General features: G+C 36.9%; 1 protein-coding gene across 1 annotated transcript in view; it reads left to right on the top strand.

Moving 5' to 3' along the window:
- The window catches only part of CYYR1 (cysteine and tyrosine rich 1), a 109,117-nt gene that overhangs the window by 77,399 nt on the left and 16,506 nt on the right, over window positions 1–15,212 (top strand).

A 15,212-nucleotide genomic window follows, 5' to 3' on the forward strand; every position in this document is an offset into this window, starting at 1 on the left:
CCAATGACGGTATTCCTGGCCTTGGCCAAGTGCACTGATCTAGAGGTGGGTCCCCAACTCCAGCTGGAGCAATCAACATTCCTTCTCAGGGATTGTATCTACTGGAATGAGACATGACTGAAATCAGTTTTTCTCTCCTGGATAATTGTAAGGCATAAAACTCAGAAACTTTGGAGCTATGTAGGGGCAGCCATCTACAGTGAGAGAATGATGTTGATGCTATGAGGAGGATGTATTGCTTGTGAATGACTTCAAGAATCATTAAAAATGGGCATGAGGCTAGGTCCTAACCTGAAGCCAAAGTGTGACACTTCTGATCAACCACAGAGGCTAGCACAGGTGAGGTTATGAGCAAGACTTTCTGAGAGGTGTGATCAGGCAGGAGCTCTTGGGTCTGGGCAGCCCCAGGCTCGTGAGAGTTGTGTGCAGATAATAAATGCCAGAACTGAGCAAATCATGGGCAAGTCTAGAATAGAGACCTCCCCATCAGTCGGTGATCAGTTGCAGACTTGTCTCGGCAAAGGATGGGGACTTGCTAGGTCCAGGAAGAGGATAGCAATTGTTTGGGTGGGCAGGCCAGCTTGTAATATATAGTCTAGCAGGTAGCAGAGCCACATGAGAAAACACTGAATATTAGGAGGCACGTCGGCTCACTGCCAGGGGTCTGTTACACCATCAAGGTCTGTTACCTGCTTCAGCAGTTAATTTGGAAAGGTTTACAACCTCCAACATCCACCCCAGTCTTGTGGGAACTTTATTAAATTTTTAAATGTCTAGGCCTGAAAGGTAGCTGCTATTCTGCCGGGTCGATAACTCTGTAAGCCTCCATACGTATTTGAAGCTCTCCATGCTGGAGTCAATGGAAAGGAAAGCAGATTACTCTGAGGCCTCTGAATTTTCATAATCAGATTCAATCTCTTAAGTCTTACATGCTCTCAGGACTTAAATCTCGACAAATAGACTTTCCATAGAAATCCTTATAGTCACTGTTAAAAAACTGGTTTGTGATTTTTTGTTTTCCCACTCAAAAGATAATAAAAAGGTACAGAAGGAGAAAAAGAAAGTCCTTCTAAAGTAATCATCAGAAGCAAGTTAAGGTAATTAGCTCAGTGTGAAGTTTCAGCAAAGGTTACTTCAAAAGGGTGAGCTGTGCCAAAGCAATGTAAATGAGAGTATTATATCTAGAAATAATTGGGCCTTTTTTAGGTTTGGAAGGCAGAAGGCAGGGAAACCTTTGTGCAGTGGCTGTATCTATTTAAATCTAGTTTATGATTGCATGTCTCATATATTCTTGATTTCAATACATTTTTATGAACTGTATATTAGGCAGCAAGGTGTAGTCACCCACATGGAAGACATTCTACACACTTGCCTCTGACTCCACAGTTCAATCAATCATCAGGTCTCGGAGCTTGAACTTCCCAAACATTCCAGGAATCCTTTCCTCTTCTCTGCTTCCCAACAAGACTTTGTTCATCCTTATATGCCTAGTGCTTCATAGAGTGTCTGGCACAGTGAAGAGACTCTGTAAACGTTTGCCGAGAGGATGAGAGAATAAGAGCAAGGCAGTCCACTGCAGTATAAACAGGTCTGCGGTGGAAATTAAGAGCTGAGCTCTGTTCTTTACCAGGAAACTCACTAGAAGATCTTTACTTTAGCTTCTCTCAGACTTGTTTTTCTCATCCGCAAAACAAGTGGATTGGATTCTATTTCACAAAAGCATCCTCTGAGTCAAAAAACTGTTATATGTGGGGCCAGCCTGGTGGCGCAGTGGTTAAGTGCGCGCACTCTGCTGCGGCAGCCCGGGTTTGCAGGTTCAGATCCCAGACGTGCACCGACACACCACTAGTCAAGCCATGCTGTGGCGGCGTCCCATATAAAGTAGGGGAAGATGGGCACCGATGTTAGCACAGGGCCAGTCTTCCTCAGAAAAAAAAAAAATAAAGAGGAGGATTGGCATCAGATGTTAGCTCAGGGCTGATCTTCCTCACACACACAAAAAAATCTATTATATGCAACTAAGAAGTAGTGTTAAGAAATCATTACTACTCTCTTTAATTTATTACATTCATGTTGTTTTTTAAAAAACAATGCTCTTTTACTGAGTATGATCAAATTCTTTCATTGTTTTCTTGTCTTAGTCTTCTATGCTTGGAGATAGTTGACCTTCAAAATCTCTCTCTTTGCTTACTATCCCATACATGGGTCTAGAATCCTTGAAGGCAGGTACCATGTATCATTCAACTTTGTATCCTAGAAACCCAGAACAGTACCTAGCACACGGTAGATGTGCGGTATATACATTTCATGAATGAAGTAAAGAATGTTGCTATCTAGTGGTAGCTGTTTAGAATTGCAGGCATAATGACAGGAATATAGCAAGAACCTTGAGGGCATGACAGGAAAATTAATCCAATTTAAGTGTGGGTCAATACTACTTTTCCAAATATTGCTGTTAAGTAAACAATGAAATGAATTACATTCATGTATATTGCACAAAAAGTCTCTGGAAACTTCTGTAACTATGAATGACTGCTTTTAGATTTTGACTTACAGTATGTTATGTTGTGCTATCTCAAAGCTATACTGACAGCTAATCAGATAATACCATTTAGAATCCACACAGTATACAGAACGTATCAAGTAATATAGTTCAAGGAATCTTCCCTCAGATTCCTGTTTTCCTAAATAAAAATCAAGTATATTCATATATATATATATATATATATATATGGAAAACAACATTTAATTGCTATTCTTAATATTACTATTATTTTATTACATGCATTTGCTCTTTACTGAACTCACTTTACGAATCTAATATAGGAATTGGGCATTTGTTTAGAAAATTTGATCAGTGGCTATAAGTGCAAACCAACCGATTCTCAAAGGGTACTTTTTGGCTTGAATTATTCTTGCTTTCTTCATCAATCAAATCATCTACTATTGAACTCCAGTGATAAAGTGTTATTGTGTAGGTCACCCTACCATCCACAACACATGCAAGATCATTTTTTATTCTCATTTTGTATACCTCTCTGACATGCAGGCAATGTAGAGATTTCTTGAAGGTCTCTCACTGAATCATAAAAATTTAATTCTACATAAGATGGAAGATGAATGATCCCTATTTACTAGAAGTTGGATGCAATCTCCTACTTCCTTGGTTTGGATATGCTTTCTCGGATCCTCTTCACGGGGATCTCAGAGTACCTGTATGCTCCTTAAAACTGCTGTTTCCACATTAAAGATTTCTTTTTGTTTACGCTGTGTACTAATCTTGGCAAAGGAGCTATATTAAGATTCAGTCAAGCAGTGTGTCACACACACACACTCAAACTAAAATAACAGAGATTTTAATGAAATTTTAAAAAAATAGTTTGTTTCTCTCTCATGTAAAGGAAATCCAGCGATATGCAGCTCCAGGCTGATATAGCATCTCCGTGTGGCTATTAGGGATGCACACTCCGTCCAACTCATACCTCCTCCATCCCTAGGCAGACTGTCCTCATGGTCCAACATGGAGACTAGAGCTCAGCCATTACACCCATATTTCAGAAAGCAGGATGGAAAGTAAGATGAGGAAGAAGGGACAAAAAGCCCATTCCAGCCATCTTTTAAGGAGGTGTCTTGAGATATGTCACAAAGTATTTTACTTACAACTTATTTTCCAGAACTTCATCACATAAAAAAGACTAACTTTAAGGGTATCTAGGAGATACAGCATTGATTTCAGGTAGCCATGTACCCAGTTAACCATCAAGAGTTCTTTTATCAAGGAAAAGGTAGAGGATAGGTATTGAAGCAAAAAAGGTCTCTACCATAGGAATAGAGTCAGTAAATCAGGTAAATTTATTCATTTAGAGAAACATTTTTAATGTTATTACTCTGAAGATAGCAGAGAAGTTACCTATAAAGCCCTTAAGAAAGAGGATATGTTGAGTGAAGTTACTAGAGAGAAGGACTAACATGAAAAAAGGCAAAATAAATATCTTTGGCATATCTGAATTTTACAGAATTTTTTGCAAATAATATAGACTCATTGAGAAAATCATATGGATTGGTGTTTATACCCTCCATAAGTATTTCACACATGGAATTTTGATGATATTTAGTAATAATTTAACCACTTGAAATTATAATCATCTTATTTGATATATATAGATGTATATATAGCTAGATATAGATATAGATACAGACACAGAGACACAAAGACAGATACAGATACAAGATACAGATACAGATGCAGATACAGATATAGCTATAGATGTTGACAGATTTCTTGGGTCCTATTGCTAATAATGGAATTTACAGAACTATCTACTCTTAATATTGAAAACCATACTCCATTGAGTTTGTTTTTCTATTCCTACCATTCTGTAATGATTTATTAAAACAATAGAGAGGAAAATGCATCCTTTTTAAATTAAGCAAGTCAGAATTTTACTAAATTATGTACCTTATAAATTGCCAGTAAGTTTAGAATAAAATATTGGTTTTGAGGAACTGATGAACACAAAAATATTATGTTACCATATTTTAATGCATTGGCCAAAAGAAAGGATTATTGACCGAACGGAATAGTTAGAAAAAGAATTTCACCAAGTGTTATTTTTCTCATGTGTGCATTTTACTTTCATCTCTGCTGTTGGAATAATAGTTTTTTCATTGTTGAATTCCTCACATAGGGATTATCATAAATAAATGATTATTTAATTGTCACTTTAATAAAAAGGTAAAAATGCTTTTGCTACACTTATAGTTTATTTTTCTTTGTAATAGGAAATGAACTCATTTTAACTTTATTCTTTTGAAATTGCGGTCATTTTTTCCAGAAAACTCTCTTCTAAAAATTTTACCACTTGCTTACCTACTTCCTAAAAACTCTTATGTCCATGTGAAAAGTTTCTCCTAATGGAAACATTCTATAATTCTGCCTGCATCTTATATGGGCATCAAATATATCTATGGTCTTTTTTTATTTTCCTATTTTATTGGGACTGGTGTTACATAATTATTGCATATAATATTCATAAATCCTTTGTATTATGCTGTTTTATAAAATGCATTTGTAAATTGGTCATGTCAGAGAAGAAGGGAAATAGTATAATGGTATTCTTTTCATATCTACTATTTACCTTCGACATTATGTAATAGTAAGACCATGTCAAGCTATATATATTAAGTTATTGTATAGCAGTGCTGAGCCTAAATGTGTGTTGTAAATATTATTGTAACAATTGCAACATTATCAGAATCTTTTTTACTTATGAAAAGCTATTTATGGAATGAAATGTGTTATCTCTGAGCCTTGTTATAAACCACAGTTTCATAGTATCATTAAAGCCACTACAAATACATTTAGTATCTTACTTATAAAGTCTCATTTTGGTATAAATTTTCAATCCATAATTTTGTTCAAAATTTTTTTATTATCAGCAAGTGGTCAGTGTCTACCCATGGAGCTAAACAGTCCACACTGATACTTACAGGCATCTACAAAGATTTTTGGAGAACAGAGAAGGGAGCACATGGAGTGTTTTCCTCCTGACACTAACCAAGTCTTATATCTACTGGGTGTCCTACAATTCAATTCAATTCTGACACTAACTACCCGGAGTTAATATCAGACTCCACAGATCTAAGGGCTTAGTCCCACTAGAGTGCCTTCACTTCAGATGCCAGTCACAAGTATGGAGTCCCCAGGTAACCCACACTTCTGTCCAACTTGGCTACAAAGTCAAAGATTCCCACAACCTCCTCCTTCAGGTTTGATTAATTGCTGGAACAACTCACAAGACTCAGGGAAACACTTTACTTACTATTACCAGTTTATTATAAAGGATACAGCTCAGAAACAGCCAAATTGAAGAGATGCATAGAGCAAGGTACAAAGGAAGGGACATGGAGCTTCCAGAGCTTCTATTCCCTCTTTAGGTGCTCCACCCTCCCAGCAGCAGTGTGCTCACCAACGCTGAAGCTCACTGAACCCCATCATGTAGGGGTTTCTATGGAGGTTGCCTTCTGTAGGCATGATTGCTTAAATCATTGGCCATTGGTGATTAATTCAATCTCTAGCCTTTGCCCTCTTCCCTGGAGGTTAGAAATAGTTCCAACCCTCTATCATGGTTTGGCTTTTCTGGTGACCAGCTCCCATCTTAAAGCTGTCTAAGGGCCCCCAGTCACCAGTCATCTCATTAGCATACAAAAGACACTTCTGTCACTCCAGAGATTCTAACAGTGTTAAGAGCTGTGTGCTAAGAACCTGGGACAAAAACCAAATATTTATTTTTTGTTATGCCACAAAGCTTGAGTAGTTTTTGTACTGAAGTAACATCAGAAATGTACCTCAGTAAATAATATTGGTAGAGATAATCAACCTTGCAGCTTTTGTGAGTTTCCAGTTAATGGAATTAAAAGAACTTCCAAATATCATAGAATGTCAAATTTTTAGTACGAATTGCCCTGCCTATCCTACTGCTTGCTTTGTTACAATATCATTAGTGGCATAACTTTTTAGAAAAAGTCATCCAGGGAAAGCAACATTTAATTTATTCACAAGTGAATTAAATCAGAGATCAGTACACTTTTTTTATAAAGGGTTAGACAGTAAATATTTTGGGCTTTGTAGGCCATGTGTTCTCTCTCACAACTGCTCCATTTCGACATTTAGCACCAAAGCAGTCAGACAACATGGAAACAAATGGGTCTGGCTTTGTTCCAAGAAAATTTTATTTACTAAAACAACTAGTGGGCCCCATTTGGCCTATGGCCTTAGGTTGCCTACTTCTGGACTAAACTGACTGAAAAAGCATTTGTTAATATGAATAGTTAAAAAAAATTATTTGCTGGGGGCTGGCCCAACGTTATGGTGGTTAAGTTCACACACTCCATTTCAGCAGCCCGGGATTCACAAGTTCGAATCCCGAACGTGGACCTATGCACTGCGCATCAAGCCATGCTGTGGCAGCATCCCACATACAAAATAGAGGAAGATGGGCACAGATGTTAGCTCGGGGACCATCTTCCTCAGCAAAAAGAGGAAGATTGGCAATGGATGTTAGCCCAGGGCCAATCTTCCTCACCAAAAAAAGAAAATATTTGCTTATACAACCTTGGATTTTTTGCCCGTTGATTGTTGTATTCTAACAAGAAAACGTGTTTTTTGTACTAAGCTCCACAGAATTATTAAATACCATGAAAAGATAATCATATCTGAAATTTTGTAGAATTCATAAAAAGGTTTTGCAGTAGCCTCCTGAAAACAGAAAGTTCTCTTTGCATACATATTTACCCAAATTATGCCTTATAATCCAGAAAATCAGCAGTTAAAACTTAAAAACTTAACAGCATCAAAAAGAAGTTGTATTTCTCCCTTCTCTGGAGAAAAATTCCCTTTCAGGTTTCATTTAAGAATTAAGAGGTGCCATTAAGAAATATTTTCATTACAGAGAAAGAATTTGGGGGCGCCAGCCCCGTGGCTTAGCAGTTAAGTGCATGCACTCCGCTACTGGCGGCCCGGGTTCGGATCCTGGGTGTGCACCGATGCACCACTTGTCCAGCCATGCTGAGGCAGTGTTCCACATACAGCAACTAGAGGGGTGTGCAACTATGATGTACAGCTATCTACTGCGGCTTTGGGGAGAAAAAGGGAAAAAACAAAGGAGGAGGATTGGCAATAGATGTTAGTTCAGGGCCGGTCTTCCTCAGCAGAAAGAGGAGGATTGGCATGGATGTTAGCTCAGGGCTGATCTTCCTCACAAAAAAAAACAAAGAAAGAAAGAAATGGATTTAAAAAAAAGAATTTTGTGAGTGATAGTTCCATAATAGTTTAATAAATGTGAGTGAAGTAGCTTAATTCATGTATTTATTACAGATTTTTTGAGCATCTTCAATAGGCACAGGAAAAGATTTGGAATCATAGGATGTATAGATAGGTCAATGACATTGTTTTTGTGCTAAAAACCTAATTAATATTAAAAGCTGTGTCTTTAAAGATATTTATCACAGTTTTCACCTCTTCTATAAAGGTGTTTACATATTGTGCTTTAAAAAATCACTTTACAATGATTTTTAAAAAATACCTTTTATTGCAGTATTCTATTTTTCAAAAACACATTACCAGAGTAGATGTACTTTTCCCTATTCCTCCCTCTAAGTATAACTTAAAAACCTCGACATTGTATATAAAACAAACAACAAAACTCTGAAAGGTTAAGAGAAGAAGGCAGAGCAGTTAGGAACCTCGTGGGCTGAAGAACAACACAATAGTGAGCTCCCTGGGTTTTCTTTTTGCCTCATTTCTCCCAAAGTTGCAGGTAAAGGAAGCTGGCAATCTGGAAGCACCAATGGGCACAGACAATTAAGCCCCAACAAAAGCCTGATCTCTCAGCCAAAGGACCCAGAGAGAGTCAGCCTCGCAAGACGGGAAACTTTTAGGTGATGACAATTTGACTACAGCCAAACTACAGAAAAAACACACAGCCCACCTGAACGCCTACCAGCCAAGGTCCAGTGGGGAGCCCAGACAGAACAGAAGAGCTCCAAAATATGTGGAGCAAAACTGATAAACTTGAAAGGAGGACTAGACGAATCCACAATTATAATTGGAGACTTCAACATCCCCCCTCTACAATTAGAACAACTAGACAGAAAATCAACATGGATATAGAAGAACTGAACAACATCATCAATCAACAGAATCTAATCAACATTTATAAAACGTTCTATCCAGCAACAGGAAAATATACAGAACCCAGAAATAGTCCCAAACAAGCATGGCCAACTGATTTTTGACCAAGGTGTAAAAGCAATGCAAGGAAGAAGGATAGTGTTTTCAGTAAATGGTACGGGAGCAGTTGGATGGATATCCGTGAGCAAAACAATCAACCTCAACCTATCCCTGACACCTTATACAAAAGTTGAACCAAAATAGATCATAAGTTTAAATATCGAACATAAAACTGTAAATCTTATAGAAGGAAGCATAGGAGAAAATCTTCAGAACCTAGGGCCTCATGAAGAGTTCTTAGACATGACACTAAAAGCACAATCCATAAAAAAAGAAAAAAATTGATAAACTGGGCTTTATTAAAATGAAAAACTTTTGCTCTGCAAAAGACTCTGTTAAGAGGATGAAAAGACAAACTATGACTTGGAGAAAATATTTGTAAACCATACATCCGATAAAGGACTCATATCTAGAATTAATAAAGAACTCTCAAAAGTTCAATGGTAAAGAAACAATTCAGTTAGAACATGAGTAAAAGACATGAAGAGACATTTCACTGAAGAAGATATATAAATGGTAAATAAGCTCATGAAAAGATGTTCAACCTCACTAGCAGTTAGGAAAATGTAAATTAAGATCACAATGAGATATCACTACACACCCATTAAAACAGGTAAAATTAAAAAATAATGACAATACCAAATGCTGGCAAGGATGCAGAGAAACTGGATCTCTCATACACTGCTGATGGGAATGTAACTAGTACAGCCACTCTGGAAAACAATTTGGCGGTTTCTTTTAAAATCAAACATATACTTATCTTATATCTCAGCAACCCCACTCTTGGGCATTTATCCCACAGAAATGAATACTTATGTCCACACAAAAACCCATATATGATTGTTCATAGCAGTTTTATTTGTAAAAGCCAAAACTGGAAATAACCAAAATGTCCTACAGTAGGTAATGGTTACACAAACTGTGTTATATCTATACCATGGAATATTAGTAATAAAAAGGAATGTTTTCATATACACAAAAGCTAGGATGGATTCCAGGGGCATTATGCTGAATGAAAAAAGCCCATTTCAAAAGGTCACATACCATTTGCATTCCATTCTTGAAATGATAAAATTACGGAAATGGAAAAGAAATTAGTGGTTGGAGGAGTTATTGATGGTGGGGAGCAGGGTGTAGTTTGACTATGAAGGACTGGCACAGAAGAAATATTTTGTGGTAATGGACCAGTTTTGTATCTTGCTCACTGTAGTGATTACATGAATCTCTGCATGTGTTAAAATGACATTGAACTGTACACACACTTTAGACCAATGTCAGTTTCCTGGTTTTGATGATGTCCTATATTTACCTAAGATGTAACCATTGGGGGAAACTGGGTGAAGGGTTCACAGGACCATTCTGTACTATTTTTACAACTTCCTGTAAATCTATAATTATTCAAAATAAAAGTTTTAAAAAAGGGAAAATATGCACACCCTGCAATGTATTCTTTCAAAAAAAATACATTCCCTACAATTTTTTCGAGGTTTTTATGATGCCAAATTTCTCAAATTAATAGCTTCTCTCTTTCAAATAGTTGACTAAACTAAATTAGTTATATGCAGAAAGGTTACTGTTTGTTTATTGTTTCTTTTAATTAATAACAAAGTAAATAATACTATAGACTTTATACTTGCTGTATCTTAAATAACTAATTTACAATTGGGTACAATGGGTATCAAAGGATTAAGGACACCAAAATCATGATTTAATCCAAAAACCTCATTTAACACATTAGTTACAACCTCATTATTGACCTCAAGAGCAGGCACTTTTGCTGGAGCTGCCAACAAGGAAACAAAATGTGACTAATTTTCACATTTTCCTCTATGTAAAAAAGTAATTAATGAATATAAATATATCCCAATTTGATATCTTAACAGCTTCCATAATACATGCTTTGGAAACTCTATGCCTGCATAATTGGGCTATTGATTATTTCTGGAACATAAATTAAGCCCTCCAGTTTAATGTTGTTTTGACCTGAAAATTACAATAAAAAGGAGGTTTCCAGATTAGTTTAGTTTTCTTATTTAAAATTATCTCCTTTAGAGGATGTGGAGAGAAGGGAACTCTCATACACTGCTGGTGGGAGTGCAAACTGGTGCAGCCACTATGGAAAACAGTATGGAGATTCCTCAAAAAATCAACGATAGAACTACCATATGATCCAGCTATTCCACTGTTGGGTATTTATCCAAAGAACTTGAAAACACCAATTTGCAAAGGTACATGCACCCCTGTGTTCATTGCAGCCTTATTCACGATAGCCAAGACTTGGAAGCAACCTAAGTGCCCATCAAGGGACGAATGGATAAAGAAGCTCTGGTATATATACACAATGGAATACTACTCAGCCATAAGAAACGACGAAATCCAGCCATTTGTGACAACATGGATGGACATTGAGGGTATAATGCAAAGTGAAATAAGTCAGAGGGAGAAGGCCAAATACCGTATGATTTCCTTCATTAAGTAGTAGATAATAACAACAATAAACAAACACATAGGGACAGAGATTGGATTGGTGGTTACCAGAGGGCAAGGGGGGAGGGAGGAGGGTGAAAGGGATAATTCGGTACGTGTGTGTGGTGATGGGTTGTAATTAGTATTTTGGTGGTGAACATGATGTAGTCCATGCAGAAATAGAAGTACAATCATGTACACCTGAAATTTTTGCAATGTTATAAACCAATGTTACTGCAATAAACCAAAAAATTAAAATGAAAAAAAAAAAATTATCTCCTTTGATAAATCTTTTCTCTTGAAAAGACTTATATGTTAAACTGCTAGACTCTGCCATTCTTTATTTACTAATATCAGGGCAATCCAAATATGTCTCTCATTCTGCTTTCATAATTTACTAACAAAGTTCAAATGCATGTAGGAATATCTTAAAGGAGTTTGTTGGAATTCTTAATGGTGTTCTGGTTTTTTAAGTGAATGCATAAAAGTCTTAGAGAGAAAAATCTCTTCTGAAAGTACAAATGCATGTTCACAATCTCTTATCTGCAATCTGAAATCCTCAAAGCACTCTGGAAAGCAAAAGGTTTGGTATACTCAATTGATGGCAAGACTGGACCTGAATGAACCTGGGACTTTCTTCTAGTCTCTGTATAATCCACGAGTGTTAATATTCCCACTTTTACTGCAGAAATGTAAACTTGTTGTGTTCAGGATGCTGGCCCTGGGATTATTATACAATATACTGTGTGTGTACTGTATCCCATTTCCAAAGTCTGAAAATTCATGACTTATGAGACATGTTTGGCCCCAAGGGATTAGGATGAGAGATTATGGACCTGTCCTAGAAAAGTATGGGATAGATATTCAAACAGCACTGAGAATAAGAACGTATTTATCTGGCAAGTGAGCCATGAGCACAGATATTTCGTGACGTGAAATTTGGGAGGAAAGTCAGATAAGCACCAAGCTGACCTTCATCTCATCAATAAGGAAACTGAAGGTTGAGCAACTTGCCCAAGGGTACCCAGCAACAATTGGAACCCAGGTAGTCTGGCTGCAGAAGTCATGCTTTTAAACCACAAAGATTTTATTTCTGAAGACTATCCTGAAAGCCTCCACAGTCACAGCAGAGAAACTGAGTCTCTGAGCTGAAAACAGGAGGATTTTGTGAAAGTTCGTACTCTTATGGTTAAAACCCCGGGCTCCAGGATACTGGCAGCCCAGCTCATGCTTCCCAAGTGTGACACTGGAGGATCCTTTTATGGAGAAAAATGAACAGCCCCAAAGAAAAGAACTATGGGAACTGATCTCAGGTGATCCCCTACTGTGGAGTTCACCTGTCCAATGCTGGCCTTGTACAGTGGACTTTCAAGCAACTATTTAGTGCTTCTTTTTTAAGTAGGAGGAGGTTCAAGGATCACCAGACATTTAAAGGAAATGTCAAATATGAAATAAGTCAAAATAAACAAAAAAGGAACCTAGACAGGAGAGAGGAAATACAAAGAGTAGAGAAAGTTTCAAAAAATATATCATTAGGGGCCGGCCCCCCTGGCATAGCGGTTGAGTGCGTACGCTCCGCTGCTGGCTAACCCGCGTTTGGATCCCGGGTGCGCACCAAGGCACCGCTTGTCAGGCCATGCTGTGGCGGCGTCCCATGTAAAGTGGAGGAAAATGGGCACGGATGTTAGCCCAGGGCCAGTCTTCCTCAGCAAAAAAGAAGAGGATTGGCATGGATGTTAGCTCAGGGCTGATCTTCCTCACAAAAAAAAAAAATATATATATATATATATACGTATATATATATATATATATATATATACGTATATATATATATATCATTAGTACCTTCAGAAGTTAAGAGAAGAAATTGCATCCATGAAAGCAAAACAGGACACTATAAAAAAGGGGGGGAGGGGAGATGTGAAGGGGTGTAAGATAGAGCACTTGGAAATTAAAAATATGATAGCTGAAATTTAAAAGTTCAATAAAACTTTGGAAGATAAAGTCAGTGTAATTCCCCAGAAAGTAATTCAAGAAAACAGAGATAAGAAAAATTAGAGAAGCTATCCAGGAGGTTCAGGGACTTATTTCAGAATAGGCTTCCAGAAAGAGAAAGTGGTGAAGAGGAAATTATCAATTTATGGAACAGTTTCAAGAACTGAAAAACATGAGTCTCTGGCATGAAAAATCCTAAGGGCCTGGCAAAATAACTTTTTTTAAAAATCCAAACGTATTGTGAAAAAGAAGATGCTAAGAACTTCCAGAACAAAAGAAAAGTAAAAAACAGTATCACACAAAGGAAAATAATTAGAATGCCATGGGATTTCTCTACAGCAATACCAAATTCTAGAAGACAATGAACAACGCCTTCATATTTCTGAGAAATAATATCCTTCAGCTTAGAATTCCGTACACAGCCAAACTGTCAATCAGTGGGGGTGTAGCATTAACTCATTTTCAAGAATACAGAGACTCAAAACGTTTCTCTCCCCTGAACCTTTCTGTAAGAAGCCATTCAGGAACGTGCTTCGGCAAACAGGGCAGTTCACCAGGTAAGAGCAAGAATGGGGTCCAGAAACCAGAGACCTGAGGACCAGCACACAGATCTAGAAACAGTTCCAAATTCCAGAGGAACCACTGGAGTTGGCAGCCTATAATACAGAAATCTCCACAGGGACAAAACAGAACTGATAGGTGATTGTTACTGTGTTTGAGTGTTTGAAAACATTACCGGTAATTGTTTGAAAGATTTCTAAGAATTTTTCCAGGGAAAGGGAACAGCAATAGGTATATTAAAAAAAAAAAAATGGGAACTCATGTAAATTTCCTAAAAAAAAATAAATGTAAGAGAAATGAAAGGTAGCCCTAGTATATTGCTTGGCTCAGCAGCAAGCAAGGTCATGGTAATATAAATAAATATTACGGATGACTGATTTAACCAGGAATAAAGTTTGTCTAAGGGATCTACATTCCCAAATACTATTAGAGGAGCCAATAGATAACATGTAAAAATAAAAATTTAAAAATTTAAAAATAAAGGAATGTAATAATATTGAGAAATGGGGAGAAAAATACTAGAAAAAATTGCTGTAAGAGTTGAAAATGGTTGCCTCTGGAGAGTATTCAAACTAGAAAGTGAAATTTTTCTTATTTTTTTTCCATATCTACAAGATAATCACTTGTATATGTGCATTGAGTATACATTCAAAAATTTTATATATAAAAATATAGTTTATGCCATTGCAATCCTCTGTTAATACTTGCTTTTTTTCAGTCATAGTATTATTAAGTTAACCATGTATCATGAACATTTCACCTCAATCCATGTGGACCACTTCACCCTTTTTATCATTGTAGAGGATCCATTCTCTGATGTATCATATTTTTTTCTTTTCTGTCAATCCCTGTTTTTTTTTTTTTTGGTGAGGAAGTTTGGCCCTGAGCTAACATCTGTGCTAATCTTCCTCTATTTTTTGTATGTGGGATGTCGCCACAGCATAGCTTGATGAGTGGTGTGTGGGTCTGCACCCAGGATGTGAACTCATGAACCCCGGGCTGCTGAAGCAGAGTGTGTGAACTTTAACCACTATACCACCAGGCCAGCCCCTTGTCAATCCCTTTTTTATGGACATTAGGGTGATTCTGATGTTTTGCTATTAGCAACAACACTTTGATAAATATTCTTTTTACATTATTTGTGCACACATGTGCTATATTACCTTAGGAAGCATTGCTAGAAATGATACTGAATGGTGAAAATTTACATTTTGATAAAGAATTCCCCCATTACTTTCCAAAATGGTGGACAAAATGTAGACTCCTACAAATCATATTATCTACACACAATGATAATGTTGACTCTTTCATGCAGTATTTTTTTCTTTCTATGATCTTGTTGCATGAGATAAAACTTTCTGGAAGAAAACATTAACATTAATAGAAATAAAAGCTTTGC

This window comes from Ceratotherium simum, chromosome 27 (assembly GCF_057802395.1).
Source record: "Ceratotherium simum simum isolate JZ-2026a chromosome 27, ASM5780239v1, whole genome shotgun sequence".
NCBI lineage: Eukaryota > Metazoa > Chordata > Mammalia > Perissodactyla > Rhinocerotidae > Ceratotherium > Ceratotherium simum.